This window comes from Budorcas taxicolor, chromosome 17 (assembly GCF_023091745.1).
Source record: "Budorcas taxicolor isolate Tak-1 chromosome 17, Takin1.1, whole genome shotgun sequence".
Taxonomy (NCBI): domain Eukaryota; kingdom Metazoa; phylum Chordata; class Mammalia; order Artiodactyla; family Bovidae; genus Budorcas; species Budorcas taxicolor.
Window position 1 is genome coordinate 46,718,703 of NC_068926.1, and position 19,523 is coordinate 46,738,225.

The 19,523-nt window shown below is 46.1% G+C and overlaps 1 protein-coding gene across 1 annotated transcript in view; it reads left to right on the plus strand.

Annotated features, from left to right (window-relative positions):
- RIMBP2 (RIMS binding protein 2) overlaps positions 1–19,523 on the plus strand; it is a 301,212-nt gene that overhangs the window by 184,008 nt on the left and 97,681 nt on the right. Inside the window, exon 3 of the mRNA XM_052654524.1 lies at positions 446–568. The gene's annotated coding sequence lies outside the window, so the exon portion shown is untranslated. The remainder of the gene's footprint in view (positions 1–445; positions 569–19,523) is intronic.

The window sequence follows — 19,523 nt, forward strand, 5'->3', positions numbered from 1 at the left end:
CCTTTGTCTTTAACCTTCCAAGTACAGTGGGTGAATCTCTTCCCAGGGAATCTCCTCCCAGATCCCTACACAGTCTAATATCTCATCCTCTGTGGATGCTCCTGGGTTCTATGCCCCTCCTCTCCCAATCCTCACATCCAGGGGATGGGATTATACTGATTGGCTAGGCCTCGGTCACATCTCCAGACCTGATCCAATCACTGTGGCTGTGGTGAGGCTGGGTGGGATGAAGAGAGAGGCTGTGTGCTGATTGGCCAGCCCTTGGTCACACGTATTCACCCCAGCAGGAGTGGACCCACTACGAAGTCCAGAACTGAGGATGAGGGAGGGGAAGTCTCCAAAAAGAACTTAAAGGGGCAGTGACAGATGACAGCTGGGGACAAATACCCACTGCAGCTCCCGTGCATATTGTAAACGCCCCTTCTCTTCATTCTTGCTACTGTAGGTGAAAGCAGAGTATGCTCGGCTTAAACACACGCTCACCATAGTGACCAGAGAACGTGATTTGGCCGTGAAGGAGAAACACCAGCTCCAAGCCAAGCTGGAGAACCTAGAACAGGTCCTAAAGGTAGGACACGCTTCCACTTCCGCTTTCCCCCGGGGGTCAACGTGAGGAAGGAGGGGCCGCAGAATTCCAAAGCAGAGAGTGGTTGAAACTCCTTTTGAGTTTCAAAATCATAAAAATTCAGGGCTCTATGGGGCTGTTTTTACCCTTTCTGTGATATACAAAGCAATAAATAACAAAATTTGAATGTTTCTGGAAGCGATCCCGTAAAACCAATTATGCATTTCCATTTCTTAGAATGTTAAACACAGCTGAGCAAGAGATGCTAGGCAGCACTCCGGAATGGAAATTGGGCTTAAGTTGAAGACCAGAGGTGTCTACGTTGGTTTTTCAGATTTCATGAATTTTAAGCTGTTCTTCAGATGGTTAACAACCTTTGTTATAAAGAGAATAGCTAAGTCAGAAAATTGCTTTATCAAGCTGCAGGTAATTGGATAGCCTCATGCATTCCTGATGAGCCGGGATCTCCTTCAATATTTAATGGGTGGGTTGATTTGCTTTTGATGTCATTGAGTTAAGCTGAATGAATTAGTTGCCTTTTTTTTTAAGTGTTAAAATTTTATTGGATTCTCATAGTGGGAAAAAAAAATTTTAACATAAAAGAATAAAATAATTGCCTGCAGTTCTACAATCTAGTACATAGATTAAGCGTTTGTATGGCACAAGCACAGAACAGAGTTATGGAGCGCTCACCCACCGTCCTGCACCGGGAAGTGATTTTAAGTCCACCTTTAGCTTATTTGGGGGAACTGCTAGAACTCTGAGGGGACTCAGATCCATGATTGGTAAGGACTAGGGTGAGGTGTGAAATGGATACAGTGTTTCTTTTGGGGGTGATGAAAATGTTCTGGAATTAGCGTGATGATTGTGAATGTACCAACACCTCTGAATTGTATGCTTTAAGGGGTGAATTCTATGGTATGTGAATTACATCTCAATTTAAGAGTGCATGTGCATGCTCGTGCTTAGTTGTGTCCAACTCTTTCCAACACTGTGGACTGTAGCCTGCCAGGCTCCTCTGTGCATGGGATTTTTTCAGGCAAGAATACTAGAGTCGGTTGCCATTTCCTCCTCCAGATCTTCCTGACCTAGGGATCGAACCCACATCTCTTGCATTGCAAGCGGATTCTTTACCTCTCAGCCATTGGTGAAGTCCCCAGTTTAAGAGTAAAGATGCCCTGTTCTTTCTGCTGGCCCTAGAGGGGAACCACACCCTTGTGTGATTCAGGAGGTGACAGCCATGCCCAGTGCTGGTGGTGTCTGAGACGCCCCCGAGTGTCTACTTGGCCCTCTCTGGAGGAAGGACCAAGGCTAACCCTGACCATGTTTCTTTTTACCCTTTGCTCTGAATTTAGAATATAACCCTAATGGAGTGAGATGCCATGCAATTATTCATTTCAGGAGCTACCTGGACTGCTGTGAATTCTCTGAGGGCACAAACTGCTTCATTCGACTCTCTACCCATAGAGGTTGGGAAAGGTGGTGTTTGGTGGAGTCAGTGGAGGATGGGCTGGGAAAGCAGAGTGTACCCAGGGGCTTTGCTGAGGGTCTGTTGGAGAAAAGTCACCATGAAGGACAGTGTAGAGTAGAGGTTCGGGGTGACTGTGCCTCCTGGGTGACTATGCCTGCAGGAGGAATTTGACAATCTGGAGACATTTTTGATGTATATGACTGGGGAGGGGCTATTGGCATCTCGTGGGCAGAGGCCAGGGATGTTGCTAACCCTCCTGCAATGTACAGGACCGCTTCCATAGCAGAGAATTAAGTGGCCCAAAATGGCATTGGCACAAAGGTTGAGAAACTGTGTTAGCTTCTAATTGTTGCTGTAACAAATTGTCACAATGTAAAATAAAACAGGTGTATTTTCTCTCTTTTTTGATGTGCAAAAGCTATTTAAAAAAAAGAAACTTTTTATTTTCTACTGGGGTATAGGAGCTTCCCTAGTGGCTCAGACGTTAAAGAATCCGCCTTCTATGCAGGAGACCTGAGTTCGATCCCTGGGTTGGGAAGATCCTCTGGAGGAGGGCATGGGAACCTACTCCAGTGTTCTTGCCTGGAGAATCCCCATGGACAGAGAAGCCTGGTGGGCTTCTCTGCAAAGAGTCAGACACAACTGAGCAACTAAGCACAGCACAGCACATAGCTGATTAGGACTTCCCAAGCTAATGGTAAAGAACCCACCTGCCAATGCAGGAGACATAGAAGAGACGTGGATTCGATCCCCGGGTCAGGAAGATCCCCTGGAGGAGGGCATGGCAACTCCTTCCAGTATTCTTGCTTGGAGAATCCAATGGTCAGAGGAGCCTAGCGGGCTATGATCCATAGGATCAGAGAGTCGGACATGACTGAATCGACTTAGCACATGCACGCACACATAGTTGTATGCATATACAAACAGAGTTGTAATAGCTTCAGGTGAACAGTGAAGGGACTCAGCCATACATATATATGTATCTGTTCTCCCCCAAACCCCCCTCCCATCCAGGCTGCTACATAACTTTGAACAGAGTTCTGGATGCTATACAGTAGGTCCTTGTTGGTTACCCATTTTAAATAAAACAGTGTGCACATGTCCATCCCAAACTCCCTAACTATCCCCTCCCCCCATCCTTCCTTTTAGCAACCGTAGGTTCATTCTCCAAGCCTGTGAGTCAACAAATATATTCTCTTACACTTCAGGAGGTCAGATCCAAAATGAGTCACATGGGCTAAAATCAAGGTGTCAGTAGAACTGCCTGCCTCTCAGAAGGCTATTGGGAGACCATTTCCTGCTGTCCCCACCTCCTGACAGCTCCTGGTCCCTGCCCCTCCCTGCAAAGCCAGCAATTAGCATCTTCTCTCTTCTCTGACTTCTTGCCTCCCTCATGTCAGGAACATGTGATGACACTCGGTCCACTTGGACAATCTCCCCATCTCAACATCCTTAACTTAATCCCAGTGAAAATCCCTTTGTCCTGTAAGGTGACATAGTCCCAGGCCACCCAGAGCTTGAGGGGCAAACATCTTTGGGGAACATTATTCAGCCTGCTCCACCCTAGAGTGTTTGGGGGAGGTGACCAGTAGCACTGATGCTAGCTGTGAGCAGAGGAAGCCCCATTTATAATTTCGGGGTGTGAAATTCCATTCTGTGTCTTCTGCCTGCCTGCTGGGTTTCAGGCCAGTGTTTCCTTTCATCCAGAGTGAGTGAAGGGCTGAGGATTCCCAGTTTTCGGGGCCCCACCACCCTTCTGTCTGACCTGGGGTTTGAGCCTCATCATCAGGGCCTTGCACGCATGGAGACACCTGAGTTCACATCCAGGTTCTGACTGTGGTGCCCTGCAAACAGCCCTCTCCTTGGCTGCCCTCCAGTCCAGGGAGTGCACACCAGGGCCGTCATCAGCATTTGGTGGGGGGTTAGACTGGGGAGGGGGACTGTGCAGGAGCTGAGAGTGAGCTTGGGGACTTTAGGGTGTGGAATCCCAGGGTCTGGGGAGCTGGACTGTGGTCCGTAAGGAGAGAGTGTGGGGTCTGGTTGGGCTCCTCCCTTTTGCTCCATTTCTAAGGGTGGAATTGAGTAATGAGACTTTACCTGATGAGCAGGCCATGGACAGCCATCAGTGGACATGGTCATCTTTGTCACCAGGAAGGCAGCAAGAGCAGGAGAGGTTAGAGGCTGTGAGGGGTCCATGGGGACAAGTGACAGTGTTATGGGCCTGGGATTCTGGTCACCGCCTCCCCTTGATCACCAGCTCCCACTACAGTTTTGTCCTATTCTTCACTTGGCGCAGAGCAATACTGTAAAAATAGAAATCAGATCCCAGCACCATCCTCAAACCATTCACATGACCCTTCCTTCTGCCCCAGCTCACTTAACCAAAAAGCCTGGTGCCTTTACTGCCCTCAGCCCAGGCTGTGCGGTCACCCTCACCTCTTCGGACCCCTGTTCTCCACTCTCTGCCCTGATGCCATCCACTCCCAGCTCTATTTCTGGAACAAATCCAGGCACTGAGTTTTTTTTTTTAAACTTCTTAGTTTATATTGGAGTATAGCCAGTTAACAATGTTGTGATAGCTTCAGGTGGACACCAAACGGACTCAGCCATACATATACACGTATCCATTCTCCCCCCAACTCTCCTCCCATCCAGGCTGCCACATAACAGTGAGCACAATTTCTGGTGCTATACAGGAACAGGAGACCCTTGTTGGTTATCCATTTTAAATATAGCAGTGTGTACATGTCGATCCCAAACTCCTGCATGAAGTTCTTCTCCTCAGTACACGCGTAATGAGTGGATGAACCATGGGGCCCTCACGGGAGGGCTGAAATGCAGGACATGCCCAACCAGGCTGGCCTGGGACAGGGGCCTTATTGGAGGCAAACGGGGCTCTTTCTCAAAAGATTTGTGCTCCATGCAAAAAAGGGAGACAAAAAAGATCTGGAGATTAGAAGAGGCATGTCCTTTGTAAGGGGGTTGATTCCATGGCAGTTGAAGGAAAACACATGTCTTGTGAATTTGCAAAACCCTATGGGACCTGCCTTTTTCTTACACCAGGCACTGACAGCCTTTTGGGCTGAGAGCAGGAGGGAAAAAATCAGGGAGGTGATGATCCAGATAGAGTTGCTGAAATCCCTGGACTCTTGGACAGCACCTGCTAAACTTTGCTGCTTTCAAAGAACCACTCTTAAGCCAGGAAGCTCCATGTTTTGTCAGCATTGCTTCAGCTTGGACCAGTTGAAAACCCCATGTTCTTCTTCTGATAATTTGGTCATGGTAATAAAAGGGCTATTCAAAATTAGCCTTTTTTCCAATTTGGTGAAAGTCAAAGTGTTTAAGACTCAGTAGTGTCCGACTCTTTGCAAAACCGTGGACTGTAGCCTGCTAGGCTCCTCTGTCTGTGGGATTTCCAAGGCAAAAATACTGGAGGGGATAGCCAATCCTTCTCCAGGGGATCTTCCCGACCCAGGGATCAAACCTGGGTCTCCTGTGTTGCAGACAGATTCTTTACCATCTGAGCTACCAAAGAAGCCCATTTTATTATTTTTTAAAGTTTCATTTAATTGACGTATAATTTATTTACAATATTGTGCTAAATTCTGCTGGACAGCAAAGTGATTCAGTTATACATATGTATTCTTTTCCATTATGGTTATTACAGGATATTGAATAGAGTGCCCTGTGCTGTATAGTAGGACATTGTTGTTTATTCATTCTCTATATACTAGTTTGCATCTGCTAACCTCAAACTCTCAATCCATTCCACACAACCCACCCCCACCTTTAGCCTTTTTTTCCCCTTGAGCAGCAAAGACCATCAGTGGGCAATGGAGAAAGGAGGAAGTGATTGCTGTGCTGAGCTGAGATGCAGCTGACTTGGCTTAGAAAATGCTATCATTTCTGTTAACTCGGATAAAATGATGACTTCGCATTTCCAGAAATTTCTGGACTTCCCCACAACTCCTGGAGTGTGATGTACGGTCTGAGGTTGTCATTGATTTGAATTAAATTGAATCCCCAGACTGGTGCTGGTCAACCTAATTTGCTGAGAACCAGAGAGAACTCTGTCCATGGGATTCTCCAGGCAAGAATACTGGCAGGGGTTGCCATGCCCTTGTCAGACATGACTGAAGAAATTTAACACAAATACACAAAGAAAACTTGCCCAGTGAGGGGGAATTGAGGTTGTGCAGGATTCCAGCCTCAGCATACCTGAAGCAGAACCTGGACCACATGGCTGACCCCAGACCCTCATCTGGGAGAAGCAAAGATGCTATGCCGCTGGTTTGGGATAGGAACTGGTGACCAGCTCACAAAATCACTTCATCCTTTTTTTGTTTGTTTTTTTGTTTTTTTTTTTTATGAAATTGTGAATATAGTTGCTAAGTCATGTCTGACTCTTTGTGACCCCATGGACTATAGTCTGTCAAGTTCTTCTGTCCATGGGATTTTGCAGGCAAGAATACTGGAGTGGGTTGCCATTTCCTTCTCTGAATTGTGAATGGAACCTAACTTTTCCTTCAAAATACAAAAGCTATTTGTGAAACTAAGATAAGATTGAATGTGTAGCTGTTTTCTAAGACAATCCAATTAGAATAATACTGAAACTGTCTAGAACCCCCTGTGCTAACGAAACAGATAATCTTTTACCAGATTTGAATTTGTTCTGATTTTTATACTTTTAAAAATAATAGGGACTTCGCTGGGTGGTGCAGTGGCTAAGATTCTGTGCTCCCAAAGCAGGGGGCCCAGATTCTATCCCTGGCTGGGGAACTAGATCCCACATGCCACAACTCAGAGTTCACATACTATAAACCCAACACAAATAAATCAATACATCAATAAAAATTTTAAAATAAAAAGTAAAAATAAGAATTGATGAATTCACTGTCTGCATATATATTTTTTATCATGCTTATTTCCCAGAATATTGTCAAATCACAAAAAACTATCACGTGTAATAGAACATGCACAGATAACATGAATGGAAGGAGAAAATTCAGATAAAGGGGAAGGAGAATTCAAATTCTCCAGCTTGGAAGTTAGACATAGTTACTCTAAAATCTAGTTTGGCCTGCATCTCCATGCAGCCTGGATATAAAGGGAAATAGAAACAATTACGTAATGCACATTCCTTAGAGAAAGGAACCTACTGTTTCCCCAAGAAAGCAAAGCATGGCTAATGAAACGTGATGGTCTTACTTAGAATGTTATGTTAGAGGCGGATACAGAACAATATAGTAGAAAATATCTTCTGAAGCATCTTCATAGCAACTGAGGGGCAATTTTCCCACTTGCCTTTCTTCTGGGGTTTTGGAAATAAGCATGATTAAACAATATATACGTGGACAGTGAATTCATCAATTATTATTTTTACTTTTTATTTTAAATTTTTGTTGATTGATTTGACTGTGTTGGGTTTGTAGTATGTGAACTCTGAGTTGCGGCATGTGGGATCTAGTTCCCCAACCAGGAAGTAACCTGGGCCCCCTGCCTTGGGAGCACAGAGTCTTAGCCACTGCACCACCAGGCAGGTCCCTATTATTTCTAAAGACATGTGGATTCCTCAGGCCATTGTCTTGAGCTGTTAGCAAGGAAAACTGGGGAGAATCATTAAAGCCAGATTTCCCACACTTAGGAAGAACCCAAGAAGTGTTCTTTGTGGTGGGAATTGAAGAAGAGGAAAATATCAATGTTCCTGGACCCATTGCTGGTGTATGGAATTAAAAACACCAAGAGATGAGACTTCTGTGGTGGTCCAGTGGCTAAGACACTAGGTTCCCAAATCTGGGGGCCCGGGTTCAATGCCTGGTCAGGGAGTTAGAGGCCGCCTACTGCAACTAAAGATCCCACATGTGCCACGACTAGGACCCAACATAGTCGAACAAATAAGTGAAAATATTTTTTAAAAATACCGTGAGATGGAAAACATCAGAGTCTGAACAAAGGTGAGATGAGAAGGCTCCCCTCTGCCTATTCATCTTGTCTGGTTGGGAATTGTCACACCCTCAGCCTCCTTATCAGGGGAAAAAGACGTACCTGAACATCTCAACAGAGGTCTACACAGTTGGAACAAAGCGTGGTATCCCTGGCCTGTGGGTGTTTATTTCATGACCATTCCATCATTCATTTGTTCATTCATTCACACGTGTCACTTGAGCACTGCTTGTGTTCCAGGCCCAGTTCCCCACAGCAGCGATTGCTGTAGTTACAAAACCGAGTCACTGGGAACAGTTCATGCAGAAAAAGACAAGCATTTGTAACATGATGTCAGGCAGCAATAAATGCTTAGAAGAGAAATAAATTAGAGCCAGGCAGGAGGAAGTGACGTAGTAACCCTTCAGAAATGTAGCTGGAAATGACAAGGTTCTAGTGTACAGCGCATGGAACTATATTCAACATCCTATGATAAACCATCATGGAAAAGAATATGAAAAAGTATGTAAATATATGTATAACTGAATCACTTTGCTGTATAGCAGAAATTAGCACAGCCTTGTAAATCAGCTGCACAAGAACGAGTGGCTGGGAGGCGTCCTGTCTCAGACACGTCCACTGAGCAGAGCTTCTCAATGAAGTGGCAGGAAGGGCTTGTCAACTTTCAGGGGCGGAGCACCAGGCAGGTGGAGAGATGGGAGGATTCCAGACAGGTCCAAGGATCAGCCAGATGGCTGGTGAACAGGGAGGGAAGGACAGGAGTTGGAAATGAAGCTTAGATTGGGGTGAGGTCAGTCTGAGAGCATCTTATGGGCCCAAGTAGAATTTCAAGGGTTTTTGTTCTAAGTGTCATGAGACATACCTTTGTCATAATACTCCTGCATAACAAGCCTCCCCAAAACCTATGGCTCAAAATAAGAATATCTTGTACTGCTTGGGAGTCTGTGGCTTGGCTCAACGGTGCTATCATCTTGGCTGGACTTGGCTGGACACAAAGTTGGCTGGCTATTGGTTGATGTCAGATGGTTTGGGTCAGGTTGACTGGCATTGTTCCCTGATGTTTCAGCAGACTAATTAAAGCTTCTAATCAAGGTATAACAGGCCATGAAAGAGAGTGCCACCCTGGAAGACTGTGAGGACCAGGCCAGAATAGTGCATGTCTCCCCCACCAATCTCCCCGCTATCAGCTTGCAGGAGCTGTGATGTCCCCTTGCTAAGCCCATGGATCTAGGGAGGGATCAGTGCTCCTCAGAGGGTGGTCGAGAGCTGATGTGATGAATTGCTTCTGCTTTTCATTTGTCAAGGGTCACTGCAGTGGCCACAATGAGAGATGAGGAGCAGGGGCGGAAGGAAGGTGGTAGATTAGGAGTGATGCTCGAGACACCAGATGTGGGTGCTTTCCCAAGGTGGGAGTAAAGGGGAGAGAGGAGTGATCAGGTCTAGGTGTATTTTCAAGGTGAAATCAGCAAGATTTGTTGAAGAATTTGCCATGGAGTATGACAGACAGGGAGGGGTCAAGGATGATGCCAAGGGCTGAGAAGTGTGTTTGGATGAGAGATGGAGTCATTGGCTGTGATGTGGATCACTGGGGTGTGGGTTGGTGGTCAGGGAACCACCTTATGTTGGAAATGAAATGCACTGTGACCATGGGATCCTTGGTGCAGGAGACCCTCTGTCCTCACGCTGGGGACCAACTCGCTAATCCTCAAGAAGTGGCTTCAGTGATCAGATGATATGAAAGGCAGGAGCAATTCATTGGGGTTAAAGTTGATGGTTCCAAGGTGATCGAGGTGTCCTGTCATTTGAACATCTGGTGATCATAGTCGTCAACTGAAGTGTATTACCTCGTACCTGACACCATCTTCAGAGTTCTCAGAGTGATGGCTGCAGAGGAGACACACGGTCGGTAAATGAAGAACGCTCATTTTATGTTAATGTGGTGTAATTACAGCTCTGGAGTTGGGCCAACATGCATTTAGCGTCTGTCTGAACTGATAATTACTTCATTGGTCACGTTCCTGTGTTGGCTCTTTCGTTTCCAAATATCACTGATGGGCCACGTGTCTTCATATGGATAATTCAGTTTCAGTTCAGTTCAGTTAAGTCGCCCTGTCGTGTCCGACTCTTTGTGACCCCATAGACTGCAGCACACCAGGCTTCCCTGTCTATCATCAACTCCCGGAGCTTGCTTAAACTCATGTCCATCAGTCAGTGATGCTATCCAACCATCTCATCCTCTGTCGTCTCCTTCTCCTCCTGCCTTCAATCTTTCCCAGCATCAGGATCTTTTCCAGTGAGTCAGTTCTTTGCATCAGGTGACCAAAGTATTAGAGCTTCAGCTTCAGCATCAATCCTTCCAATGAATATTCGAGATTGATTTATTTTAGGATTGGCTTGTTGGATCTCCTTGGTGTCCAAGGGATTCTCAAGAGTCTTCTCCAACACCACCGTTTGAAAGCATCAATTATTTGGCCCTCAGCTTTCTTTATGGTCCAACTCTCACCCATACATGACTACTGGAAAAACCATAGCTTTGACTAGACAGACCTTTGTCGGTAAAGTAATGTCTCTGCTGCAACAGACAATGTGTGCTTTCTCCCTAAGGTGTGTGAAGTGAAGTGAAGTGAAGGTCACTCAGTTGTGTCTGACTCTGCGACCCTATGGCCGATAAAGTCCATGGAATTCTCCAGGCCAGAATACTGGAGTGGGTAGACTTTCCCTTCTCCAGGGGATCTTTCCAACCCAGGGATCGAACCCAGGTCTTCTGGTTTGCAGATGGATTCTTTACCAGCTGACCCACAAGGGAAGCCCAAGAATACTGGAGTGGGTAGCCTATTCCTTCTCCAGTGGATCTTCCCAACCCAGGAATCAAACCGGGGTCTCCTGCATTACAGGCCAATTCTTTAACAACTGAGCTATCAGAGAAGCCAGTGGTGTGTGATGTTATGCAAATCAGGAGTCCACCAGAACACTGAGTAGGTGATAGTGTGTTTCAGAGGCCCCTTTCACTCTATCAGGGGGCTGCCAAGTAGCTTTGCACTTGAATAACTGGAAAAGTAAGACAGCATATGCTGCTTTTTAGAGAAAATGGGCCCCAGATGTCGTGGATCCTAGTTTCCTGCAGATATTCCAGTGTAATCACCCTGATGAAAACTCACACCTGCGGACACACACATGCACTGAACTGAATTTATTGAGCACCTAATATGTGCCAAATACTTCCTGGGTGCTGCCCTTGATTCTGGCAGTGAATTAATAAACAGATTTATGTATAAGTCAGGGGATGACAATGACAAGGGCTTAAAGCATGATAAAGATAAAAACACTTCCCTGGTGGCTCAGATGGTAAAACGTCTGCCTGCAATGCGGGAGACCCAGGATCGATTCCTGGGTCGGGAAGATCCCTTGGAGAAGGAAATGCAGTCCACTCCAGCACTCTTGCCTGGAAAATCCCATGGACAGAGGAGCCTGATAGGCTACAGTCCATGGGGTCGCAAAGAGTCGGACTCGACCGAGCGACTACACTTCCCTTCACTTTATATTCAGTAGTTGGGATGGTCTCAACCTTCTCAAGTGCTTAAAGCATGATAAAGATAAAAGTACTACTTTGTATTCAGTGGTTGGGAAGGTCTCACTGATAGTGTGACATGTGAATAGAGAGCTGGATGACGGGAGAAAGGGAGTTGTGCAGAAATCCGGGGGAAGAATGTTCCAGCAGAGGGAACGGCAAGCACAAAGGCTTGAGACAGAAGTCTAGGTGCCTGACATGTTTGAGGAACAAAGCAGAGGCCAGAATTGCAGAAATAGAATGAAAGGGGGAATACGAAGACAACAAGGCCAAGGAGACGCTGAGTCAGATAGCTTGAGGTCTGGAAGGCCAAGCCTCTCCTCACAATCAGACACACTGCTTCCTTTTTGTTCTTCTAGTGGGCATGCTCCAGCCACCCCAGGGCCTTTGCACTTGCTGTGTTCTGTTTTTTGGATCATTTTTGGTCTTGTCACCCTCCCAGAAAGCACAAAGTGGGCAGGCTCCGTATCTTTTTTCCCTATCAATGTATCACCACTGCCCAGTCCAGCAGAGAGAAACCACACAATAAATGCTTGTGGGCTGAATGAATGAGAGATGGAGGCAGGATATTCTCAAGTCTGCCCTGTGTACAGTAGCCAAGAGGTATATCCTCAGCTTTGCAAAGCCTTCAAGCATAAATGTCCTTCCTAAGATGGATTATCCCCTCGAGTGGAGACATAGTCACCTTAATAAAACAGAAATTGAGTCACATCCCTACTTCTTACCCCCACCCGTTTCCTTTTACTGCACAGAGATGAAAGTCTAAACTTTTTCCTGCAGGACCCTGTGCTATTTGGCCCCCAGGTAATCCTTCAGCCCTCATGACCTCATCCTACCATGACCCATTTACAGCCTGGACCTGGCTACACTGGCCATTCCTGTCTTTCTGGAACTTACTGCCCTCGTCTCTGCCCCGGGGCCTTTGCACGTACCGCTTCTTCCACCTTCTGGTGCTGTTTCTATCTGCACTTTGTGTTTCTGACTCCAGGTCAGTCAGTCAGTCTTGGTTTCATGTCACTTACTTGTTGATGCCTCTCTTGGCCATCTTATCTGTGATAAGAGGTTGCTGTCACATCCTCTGATTTAATTTTCTTCCGAGAAAACTTACCTCGCTTGTTTTAATTGTTTACTTGTATATGCTTTGTTTTCTCCTACCAAAATATAACCTCCTTGAGAGGGACTTTGTTACAGCTTGTAGGACAAGATCTGGCATCTAGAAGGCACGCAGTAAATGTTGATTGAGTCAATTAGTGAATGAGCGAATGCCTGAATTAATGAACACGCAAGTTAGTGAATTAGTGAACACAAGCATGCATTAACCACAGAATTAATGAGCACGCAAGCGAATGCATGAGTGAGAGACGATGTGATACTGACATGGTCTGTTACCATAGACACCTTCTGTCATTGTGAAGAATAATGGAGCAGATGAAGGCTTGTGGTCGAGGAAGCTTGTCTAGAAAGATTGCTTCTTTGGGGCTTACAAGCGCTTTTGTAAAAATTCAGCCACAAATCAAGTGCAGCCTCTTTTTGGCAAAGACTGAAATTCCCCAAGAGGACAAACTGCTGGAGAGTTTATGATTTCCAACCTCTGCTTTGCCCACGCTGCGTTACTGTCAAACAAGGATGTCCCCTACCATGGAGCTCCCCACCTCCAAGTTCCACAGTCCTCTGGTTAAGTCTTGGCACAACTGTCTAACCTTGTGATAAAAGGGAGTATACCAAACAATTTTTTTCTTCAACTTCTCTCACTCAAGGATTCTGGAAAAAACAAAAAAACAAAAAAACCTAGTGTTTTTCATGTAAATTTCTTGTTGCTGGATATGCAGGATAGTCTAGGTTCTTAGCATCTTACCAGCTTCAGTGAAACAGAAGAAGAACTTGTTCAGTTTCCGTGTGTGACCAGAGCGCATCCTGCCTCTCTTCCCTGTGTCTTCTTTCTCAGGACCCGAAAGATGGCTCCATTTGTTAGATGGAGCAGAGATGTGTCTCTATTTTAGGACAGCATTAACATCCTGGCAGGGAAGATGGCACGCTCCCAGTGTTTAAGCTAAGGGATCCCCACACTGAGCTCATTTCGAGAGGCATGGGCCAAGAGACACGGGGGAGCACCGGGGCTGGTGAGACAGGAGACCAGCAAAGCAGGCAGCCGTCTATCCCCAGGGCCTGAGAGCAGGTCCTGGAGCCCAGTGGGAACCACAGCCTAGGAGAAGATGCTGGATCGCTGTGATGGGAGGGTGAACCTCATCCTCTAAATTCACACCCATCCAGAAGCTGTAAGTGCCACATCTTTTGGAAAAAGGTTCCTGAAGAGAGAGAGAGACTCCTGCCAGGGTGTTTTTCCCTCCCACCCCAATAACACACTCAAAACTCAAAATTTGCATGTTTGGTGTGTCCGACTCTTGGCGACTCAATGGACTGTAGCCCACCAGGCTCCTCTGTCTGTGGGATTTCCCAGGCAAGAATACTGGAGTGGGTAGCCATGCCCTCCTCCAGGGGATCTTCCAGACCCAGGGAACTAACCTGCATGTCTTGTATCTCCTGCATTGGCAGGCAGATTCTTTACCACTTGTGGCACTGGAAAGCCCCAGATCATTTAAGTATTCAGACATCTCCTGCTAAGACTGTGGAGAGAGGCATTTCAACATTGACTTTGATTTAATTTTAAAAAATCATGACTTCTTCAGGACTGTTCTTTTTCTTGACTTCAAGGATCCCTGAGCACTTTGTTGACTCTGAAGTGCTGGCAGCAGGTTCACAAGGGAACCTTAGCAACCCCTCTTCCTGTCAAACGACCAGCATGCAGTGCAAATTCTAGAAATCTGACCCAAGTCTGTAAAAACATTTTTCATTAATTAAACTTAACCCATTAGAATTTATGCTTCAAAGACAAACGAAAAAGTATCCAGGACCAGGATTTGTTCTCACAATCAACAGATTAGTCAATTTCAATGCAGATAATCGGAGACTTACTGTCTGTTAATGAACACCCGATTATCTGGGATGTATAAGTAACTCTAACAGTGACAATTAATCTTCCCTTATGTCCAGCTCTTTCCTTTCTGCCCCTCCCCTTTCCTCATATCTGTGCGGAAAAATTCCTCCTTATACCTAGGAATACAAACCTGCCTGCAGTCATTGTCAGGTTTAATAAAGGTTTTGGAGTTCATTTTCTATGTGCTGATATTCAAACACCAATAAAACCCTGGAGGGTTCTCTGAACATGAGAATAATGTTTAGGGCTCCATCTCCAGCAAAACCCTTGATCCGAATAGCTGATAGCTTTATCTAGATGTTCAGAGACAAGCAAGAAACAGGAAATATATTGCTTTTGGAGCTTCGTTCTTGTTCCTATCTCCGTGGGGGATAATTTAGGTAAGAGGCACTACCAGATCATTGACTGGTGCTGTGGAACACACACACACACACACACACACACACACACACACACACACACACACACACACACACACGTACATGCTTGGCATTCAGCAAGAGGATGGGAATCGGTCTCATTCTGAGACTTGGACCTTCTCTGCCCCCGCCATGGAGTCGATGACTTTCTCTGTGTAGCAGGCAGCCTAGTTCTTTGTTCTCTGCTGGGAGCCCCAGCCAGCCCATCAGAATTCTGAGCTGCTAAACATGTAAGGTGTTCAGTGTCACTGATCATCAGGAAAATGCAGATTAAAATGACAGCGAGATGCCGATACCTCCATCAGATTAATACACTTTCAGGAGAGACAGTGCCCGGGGCCCGCGTGGAGCAGATGCCAGCTGGAGGTGGATTGGTGCAGCCTTTCTGGGTTGCGGTTAGTCTCCCAGGTGTGTCCAGCTATTTGCGACCCCATGGACGATAGCCCGCCAGGCTCCTCTGTCCACGGGGATTCTCCAGGCAAGAATACTGGAGTGGGTTGCCATTCTCTTCTCCAGGGGACCTTCCCAACCCAGGGATGGAACCAGGTCTCCCCCATTGCAGGCAGATTCTTTACATCTGAGCCACCAGGGAAGCCCATTTAGCTTATGAAAGTTGTTGAACGTGTTAGTCGCTCAGTGGTGTCCGACCCTTTGTGACCCCATGGTCTGTCCATGGAATTCTCCAGGCAAGAATACTGGAGTGGGTTGCCATTCCCTTCTCCAGGGGATCTTCGCGACCCAGGGATTGAACCCGGGTCTCCTGCACTGCAGGCAGATTCTTTACCATCTGAGCCACCAGGGAAGCCCGTGGGCAGCTTATGCATACTCTTTTAGCTTATGCATACTTTTTTTTTTCTGCACTGACTCTTCGTTGCTGCACGCAGACTTTCTCTAGTCGTGGCGAGCAAGGGCTACTCTTAGTTGCAGTGTGTGGGCTTCTCATCGCACTGACTTTTCTTGTTGCAGAGCATGCGGTCTTGGTGTGCAGGTTTCAGTAGCTGCAACTCGTGGGCTCAGTAGTTGTGGCACTTGGGCTTAATAGCCTCACTAGAATGTGGAATCTTTCCAGAGCAGAGATCGAACCTGTGTTCCTTGCATTGGCAGGTGGATTCTTAACCACTGGACCACCAGGGAAGTTCTAGCTTGTGCATCATCTTTTCTTACAGTCTCCCTTCTGGGAGTCCGCATAAGACTTAAAGCCCCCATAATGTGCCCCACGATCTTTATTGTAGCATTAGCCATACTGGGATAAACAGCCATGATGTTCACCAGAAGTGGATCATTCATGTGATCATTTAAAAATGAGTCACATCTAGTCAAGTGAGGGCTTCGATACATTCATTTGGGAGGCAGAACTGAACCCACAACAAGGCCACCACCTCATGTTGCATATCTGCCCTTTCCCTCACGTCTCGCCAACCCTGCCCCAGGGGTTGGTGCAGCCAGTGGACACATACCGAGCTGGTTCTTGCTTCCATGAGCTTTCCCCGAAACGCTGCTTGACCGGCTTCTGGTCATCATACAGGTCTCAGCGAACATGCCATCGCCCTGTCTGACTCGAATAGAGTTTCCGCTGTTGCCTGTCTCCCCTACACACCGCCTTGCTTTCTCATCCTCTTCTATCCTTCTCTGAAATCCTTATTTATTTGCCAGATTCCCTGTTTATTTTCTGCATACGCCTCCCCAGCAGAATGTAAGCTTCTTAAGAACAGAGATGATCTTTGACTTGTTTGTTATTCTATTCCAAGCATTAAGCATCAGGCACAGAGTAAGTGGGGACTTCCCAGGTGGCACTAGTGGTAAAGAACCTGCCTGCCAGTGCAGGGACATAAGAGACGTGGCTTGATCCTTGTGTCGGGAAGGTCCCCTGGAGGAGGGCACGGCAACCCACTCCAGTATTTTGCCTGGAGACCCTCATGGACAGAGGGGCCTGGTGGGCTACAGTCCGTAGGGTCACAAAGAGTTGGACGTGACTGAAGTGACTTAGCATGTACACATGCACAGAGTAAGTGTCCAGTAATTGTTTGGGGATGAATGAAAGCATGTGTCCAGGAGTAAACTTCATTTCAACACAGATCCACAGATCTTGAGATAAGAAGCCCAATCGGATTCTGTTTCCTGGTTGCACCGTCGATCCAGCTGCTCCATCTGGAGACGTGCAGTTCCTTCTCCTTCATCCTGGTCATGCAATTCATGAAAATTCCTATTGATGTCAAGCAAGTCATCCAAATACTCATCCCCCCCCGCCCCCAAGCCAATTTCCTCTCCTCATTTCTACTACCACTGCCTGAGACCACACAGCCACTCTCTCGCTCAGGTTATAACGTGCATGTCCTAACTTCCTGCCTCCTCCTGCCTGTTCAGGCTCCCCTCTGATCTTTTCTTCACACCACAGTCTTTGCAAACACAAATGCAGTCATGCTATTCTCTGATGCCAATCCTTGCATCCTTGCATGGCTGCCCATGGCTCTGAAAATGAGGATGGCATTCCTTCAAGGTGGTCTGGTCCTTGCCGACCCCCTTGATTCCCCTTCAGTATTCTGCATTTCACTCTCCCCAGGCCAATCATATCAGCCCTTCTTCACCCTTGACCTCACTTTGATCCCTTCTGCCACAGGGCCTTTGCACTCACCACTCCCTCTGCACAGAATGCTTTCCCTTTCCGTCTTCTAACCAACTCCTATGCATCCTCAAAAAATCCACTCATCTTTTCCCTCCCCAGGGAAGCTGCCAGGGCTCATCTGGTAGTGATGGAAAAATCTCAGCATTCAGCATGTCTCCTTCATGGCACTTGTTACAAGGTTTCATTTTTATATCCTCATTTGATAAACACGAATCATTCCCAGTAGAAGGTGAGCTCCACACAAGCCAGGACCATTTCTGTTGTCTATATTGTATTGCTAGCAATTGTCACATAGTTGGTGTTTAATAAATATTGGGTGAATGAGAGAAACAGAAATGGTAAGGAGCTAGCTAGATAGAATAGGCTATTTTTCTCCTCTTAGGTTCTTTAAAATACGTGACAGTTCAAGAAGGATTATATTAATAATCCTGAAGGTTTTCAATGTATGTAGATGTAATAATCCTTAGGACAGTCATAGCACTGAAAGGAGATACTAAGATGGTGGTAATGTTTCTACATTTCGCTTGGTGTGGCAAAATTTGATTCTGGATAGATTATTTTAATTTAAATACATATATTAAGACACCTGGAACAACCACAAAAAGGCATATAAAAATATATAGTCAAACACCCAAGAAATATATGACATGGAATACTAATATACATTCAAATCATTGCAAAGAAGGCGGAAACATGAAATAGAATGATGAATAGGAGAGGGAACAAATAGAAAACAAATAAAATGGCAAATACCCATAATTGCTTTAAAGGTAATTACTGTGCAGTTGACTTTGAATCTCATATTTCATCTGATCTTTGCAATGACCTTGGGAAGTTTGGGGTTGTTTTCCTTCACTCGATAAATAAGGAAACAGAGGCTAGAGAGGTACACACCTCACCCCAGAGCACACAGCTTATAAGTGGTAAAATGACATTTGAGTGCAGGTCTGGGTGACCATATATCCTGTACCTGTCTGGTCTTAATCCCCAGGCTGGGCAGTCTGGGACCACTGCGGTGTGATGAGAATCATGTTTCAGAAAGATGATCTTAACATTAAGAGCTCTGAGTGTTACTGTCCCTGTGTTTTCAGAATCCATCAGGGTCAGATGAGCAAGAGAGAAGCTTGTCCGGTGGCTTAAGGACAAATCAGGAATCAGGAGAACTCCATTGTTAAAGGGGCTCCTGACTTCCTAAATTTTTCCATTTTAAAAAACTAAGAAGTACTTCCCTTGTGGCTCAGTGGTTAAGAATCTGCCTGCCAATGCAGGGGACGTGGGTTCGATCCTGGTCCAGGATCTAAGATCCCACATGCCTCAGGGCCACTGAGCCCATGCACCACAACTATTAAGCCTGTGCTCTAGAGTCTGCGAGCCGCAACAGAAGCCGCTGCTAGAAGCCCATGCACCGCAACTCAAGAGTAGCCCAGGCTTGCCTCTTTGAAGACCCAGCTCAGCCAAAAATAAAGTTTTAAAATAACCATTAAGCAACAAAGATACTTTGGCTAAAATATATATCAGTTTCCATGGCTCTTTTTTATGCTAATTCTCATTAGGAATGACTCTGCTTTCCACAGACAGGACAGGAAGTCATATGGCATGGAAAACAAACAGCTTTAAAAAGCCTCTTTTCTTGTTTTTGAAGACATGAACTCAGTAAATGCTGTGTTCTTCTCACCAGGTGTCTCGTAAAAGGAAATTGTGGGCACAGAAATGCTTCATTATTTCCACCAGGCACATCGGATCCCGTGAATGTGACATTAAAAGCATCGCTGGTAACTCCGGTTAAGGGAAATGACTTTTTCCTTAATTTCTTTGCCCAGGCAGGGCAAGAGCCAAAGCAGAAGACAGATCCCCGTTTGATCTAACGTGGAGGAGATGATTCAATTTGCTCCACGCTCGTTCACTCCATGTCACATCCGAGCTTTCCTGGGAAAGCGGC